Source organism: Cicer arietinum, chromosome 5, assembly GCF_000331145.2.
Source record: "Cicer arietinum cultivar CDC Frontier isolate Library 1 chromosome 5, Cicar.CDCFrontier_v2.0, whole genome shotgun sequence".
In the NCBI taxonomy this organism is placed as follows: domain Eukaryota; kingdom Viridiplantae; phylum Streptophyta; class Magnoliopsida; order Fabales; family Fabaceae; genus Cicer; species Cicer arietinum.
Window position 1 is genome coordinate 17,327,493 of NC_021164.2, and position 5,670 is coordinate 17,333,162.

The window sequence follows — 5,670 nt, forward strand, 5'->3', positions numbered from 1 at the left end:
AATTTTTTTTTCCCACAAATATGATTAATTTTTTTTCTTCTAATTACTGGATAAAAGAGTTGGAAGTTGTTATATTTATCTTGGTTGTATTCATTTTGTTATAATAATAGAGTAGAATGTTATTAGTTATGCCAAATTATTTTTGTAGAGCTATTTTAAGTTGTTATACTTGTTTTTTTTACTTTGAAGTTGTGATACCTGCAAAACAGAGCAACACATTTTTTTAACTAAAAAACAGAGCAATACATGGTTCATTCATTATTCCATACTTTTTCTTTCATGTAATTATTTTATTAAATTTTTAGGTTACTTCATTTGGAAAGTTTGATCAAATATGTCATCTTCAAATATTGATTGAAAGCCACAAGTTGGTATGAAATTTGATAATATAAATGTGGCTTATCAATTTTGGCTTACATACAGTGCCCATGCCGGTTTTGGAGTTAGAAAACGTTATGCGAATAAGAATAAAGACGACACTATATCATCTTGTAGGTTTGTTTGTTCCAAGGAAGGGGTACGGAAGATAGACAAGAGAGATATTTTTGTTAACATCCATAGAGCCGAGACTAGAACGGATTGTAAAGCAAGAATTTCACTTGTATGCAAAAATGGAAATTTTGTCGTCCATGAATTTGTAGAGGATCATAACCATCCTCTACAACTTCCAGAGACAACACACATGCTTGCATCACATAGGAAGATAACTGAAGTCCAAGCATATGAGATTGATTTGGCTGATGATTCTGGATTAAGGCAAAAGTCAACATTTCAACTTATGAGCACACATGCAAGAAACAGAGCAAATATTGGATTTACACAGTTGGATGTGAAAAATTACCTCAGTGCAAGAAGACAAAGAAGTATGATGTACGGAGATGTTGGTTGTCTTTCACAATATTTTCAACGACAATTGTTGGAAAATTTGTTTTTTTTTCACGCATACCAAATGGATATAGAAGAACAAATCATAAATGTGTTTTGGTGTGATGCAAATATGGTGTTGGATTATGGGTATTTTGGCGACGTTGTGTCATTGGACACTACATATTGTACCAATCATGCTAATAGACCGTTTGCTTTGTTTTCCGGTTTCAACCACTATAGGAGTTTGATCATTTTCGGTGCAGCACTATTGTAAGATGAGACAATTGAGTCTTTTAAGTGGTTGTTTGATACATTCTTACAAGCACACAACCATAAAAAAACCAAAGACTGTTTTCACTGATCAAGATCAAGCAATGGCCAGGGCACTGGCTGAAGTAATGCCCGAAACGCGCCATGGTTTATGCACATGACACTTGTTGAAAAATGGAATTAAACACCTTGGGAACTTGATGAAGGGAGGAAGTTATCTTTTAAGAGATTTCAAGAAATGCATGTATGATATTGATGTTGAAGTAGATTTTGAGACTGCTTGGACAAACTTGATCAACCAATATGATGTTCATGAAAATAATTGGATCAAATCAGTTTATGCTATTAAAAAAAAATGGGTTGCTTGTTACATGAAGGAAGCGTTCACTCTTGGCATGCGGAGTACCCAACTCAGTGAAAGCTTGAATGCTCACTTCAAATCTAGTATGAAACCCAATGTGGATATTATACCATTCTTCAAGCACTTTGAATGAGTTGTTGAGGAGAAGAGAACCAACGAGTTGAGTTATGAGTATGAGTCCTCACATAAGCTTGCAAGGTTAAGATACGAGTTGTCACCAATATTGATACAAATGAGAAAAGTGTACATGCACGTTGTATTTGAGTTGTTTCAAAACGAGTTTAAGTTATTCTTAGTTTTATCGATATTAGAGAGAAACGAGTCTCACTCTTTAACCATGAAGGATTTTGGAGAGTGTCATTCGATCGTGCTTCAACCTCTATTACTTGTAGTTGTCGAAAGTTTGAGAAATTTGGCATACTTTGTTCACATGCATTGAAAGTGTTTGAAGAAAATGATGTGAATGTCATTCCTGAGAAGTATAATTTAAGAAGGTGGACAAGAGAAACTCGTTGTGGCATTGTGCAAGATTTTAGGGGAAAAAAGGTTGAAGAGATCCAAAGTTATCTCGAACACGGAAGTTTAGACAAGTTGTCTCTAAATTTATTAGAGTGGCGGCCGAGGCATCGCCTTGTGAAGGACACCTTAAGATTGTTGATAACTATGTAGATGTCATGTGTAAGAAAATAAAGGAATGTTGCTTACAAGTCATAGACAATGAAATTAATGAGAACCCGACATTTGTGAGTAATAATGTTATGCAACCAACGGGGTTCAAGAAACGGCCTAACTTGAAGAGACACATGCATAAGCGTCCTAAGAGTTTTATTGAAAAGAAAAAAGCTCCGTCTAGAAGGAAAACAACTCAGGTATATAAGTTAATATATCGATCAATTTTTAAATTTTACATGCATTATGCTTGGTTTTAATTTAGAAAATCATTTTAGGATAAACTTGGAGAAAGTCACATGCTCGACGAAGTATCTTGTTCAGCACCTCCAACTTATGAGCCCCCACAAACACAAAAGGATCAGTTCAGTTTCACAACATTGTTGATGGTAATTTTATTTGTGTTTTAAAATGGAGAATACCTTCTTTTAAATCTATCATAATGTTAATTAGTTTTTATTATTATGTAGGCACCCCTTGACGAGACAAACATTCCAACATTATACTGATTGGGAGTGATTGCCACTAAGTAATACTTTTGGTATATTAATGATGTTACTATGTTAGTATTTACTATTTTTTGGTACCATACTTATCGATTGATGAATTTAGAGTTGTAAGCATTTAGTTCATAGTGATATGTTGCGTAAAGAATTGGAAGATGTAACACATATGCTCCATATCTATTTTGCTTAATATTGTATATCCTAAATAATTTTGCTTTAATATTCACATAATATCATTGTTGCATTATTGTATTTTTGTGCAAATCTATTTTGCTTTTTATGAATCATTTAATTAATTTGACAAGAAAAATGTAGTTAGACAAAGATACTTAATTCATTATATTTAAAAATAGCTACAAATTTATAGTGAAAAAGAAATATTTTACAATAGAACAAGCGGTGTTGAATTCAATATCAAATATATCCTATCTTTACTTTACAAAATTCCTATAATCAATCTTGAATTCTAAGTATAAAATTCTTTTGAGCAGTGTTGATGTATTTTTGCTTGTGTTATCAACTCTTTGGGTGGAGCCTTTTGTGGGCAGAATCTGCAGTAATGTATAAATTTAGAAACTCGGCAACATGGTCCTGATGAGTGATGATCAACCTCATTTACAGATACGTCTATAGATTTCCCATTTTTCTCGGCCATAGATAGATATTAATAAGTAGCCAACATTGCCTAACCTAGTCTCTCCAAAGAACCCTTCAAGAACAAAAGAATTGTTAAAATAAAATAAAATAAAAACAAAAGAAATATTGTTACGCACAGTTCAATAGTACGTGACTGAATGCATTGGTAATCAAAGTGTGCAAGCGTCCACTTTTAATATTGTCCAAAGAGATATGTTAATAGAAATAAATGAATCAACACTCTAGATGAAGTAAAATCAACACATAATAACATCAAAACAACACATTTACCAATTACATCCCTCAATAGCTGGTAAAGTGTCAATCTAGCAATCATTATTACTTTGATGGAATCTACACTAATCTACATGCACCAGGCGTGAATTTGGTTTGAGCGTGTCACAGTATCTCCAAAAATTAAACTTCAACTAGAAAATTAGGATACTCTGGCTATTAAGAATTGTTTAAAGCATAAAAATGTTGCATCCTCAATAAATAAGGTGAGAATATTGATATACATGAATACATCAGCAAAGACAATAGTTAATATATCATAACCATTGTAACAATACAATCCTATTGACGACTTTCCTAAGAAACATTTGATAAACCCATATGATTATGACAGGTGGGAGTTACATACAAAGCAAAGGTTGGGTGTAAGACCCATAATTTTAAAGTATACTTTATGTATTTTAGTGTATGTTGATATTGAACTCGGAGGCTTTTTAGCCAAAGTTATTAATATTATGGAGTTTATATGACCAAGAGTTATTTTGATGCCGATTAGAATTACTTGTCGATGAATAAATTAAATTAACTGTGGTGAATCTTTTACGAAGAATTTAATGCGTTACGGGTGAAATGGGAATTTAACAAATATCTAGATATTTTGAGATATTTGTTAAGTTATAATTAATATATATATATATATGGTTGTTTGGAGGAAAAAGGAAAGGAGATAGAAAAGAAAGAAAAGGAAATTAGAAGGAAGGAAAAGGAAAAGAAAAGGATATAAAAAGGAAAGAAAGGAAAAACAAGGGAAAGAAAAACAAAGGAGAGAAAAGAACATTTTTCCATCTTCTTCCTCTGCCTCGCGAAGCCACCATTTTCCTTCTTCCATTTTCGTTTTCCTTGCTTCCTTTAAGTTCAAGAATTGAAACCCAAGGCTAGTGGGTGAGAAAGATCAAGTTCCCAACTCCTTCCTCCTTCTTGGATTCGAAAATGGAGTTAGGGATTTCAAAACTGTCAAACACAAACCTCCCCGTTTCATCTAGATCTAAGCTTCGTTTCGCAAAGAGATAGAAGGGAAAGTTGCTCACTACCACGCTACGGTGCTAGGGAACCAACTTGGAGGCGACGTTAAGTATGTTTGAATTTGTTTCTGTGGAATTTGAAAACCATTAGAGTTAAACGAGTATTAAAAATGGGGAATCTTTTAATACCTCGGTTTACTTAATGTGTATTTGAGGAAAATGTTTAAGTTAACTGGGCGTTGAGAATGGGGAATCTCTTAATGTCTCGGTTACTTAACTATCGTTTTTGAAAATCGTTTCGGTAAATGAGTATTAAGAATGGGGAATCTCTTAATGACTCGTTTACTGCATGTTTTGCGAGAAAATCGTTTAAGTCAAAAGTGTATTAAGAATGGGGAATCTCTTAATATGACTGTTTGCTTAACGTTTTGTTTTGAAAATCATTAAGTTAAATCGGTATTAAGAACGGGGAATCTCTTAATGACTTATTTAATTAATGTTGTTTGAAGGTCGTTTAAGTTAAATGGGTATTAAAAATGGGGAATCTTTTAATATCTCGGTTTATTAATGGTGTGTTTGGGAAAATCGTTTAAGTGAAATAAGTATTAAGAATGGGGAATCTCTTAATGGCTTGTTTACTTAATGTTGTTTTGGAAAATCGTTTAAGTTAAATGAGTATTAAGAATAGGGAATCTCTTAATGTCTTGCTTACTTAATGTTGTTTTGGAAAATCGTTTAAGTTAAATGAGTATAAGAATGGGGAATCTCTTAATGTCTTGTTTACTTAATGTTTTTTGTGAAAATCGTTTAAGTTAAAAGAGTATTAAGAATGGGGAATCTCTTAATATTTCTGTTTGCTTAATGTTTGTTGTGAAAATCGTTTAAGTTAAATGATTATTAAGGCACCTCGGTAAACAGTACTGGTCTGTGATAGGCGGTACGTTTACGATTCTCGCTTTTTCTTTTAGTAAATCGTGTTGACCCGTGATAGGTGACACCTCGGTAAATTGTACTGACCCGTGATAGGTGGTACGTTTATGATTTACGCATTTTAGTAAAATGTGCTGACCCGTGATAGGTGACACCTCGGTAAACGGTACGGGCC

At 33.0% G+C, this 5,670-nt stretch overlaps 1 pseudogene; it reads left to right on the forward strand.

Annotated features, from left to right (window-relative positions):
* Nucleotides 1-334: 334 nt before the first annotated feature.
* Nucleotides 335-2,676, forward strand: LOC101504047 (protein FAR1-RELATED SEQUENCE 5-like; annotated as a pseudogene).
* The last annotated feature ends 2,994 nt before the right edge of the window (nucleotides 2,677-5,670 follow it).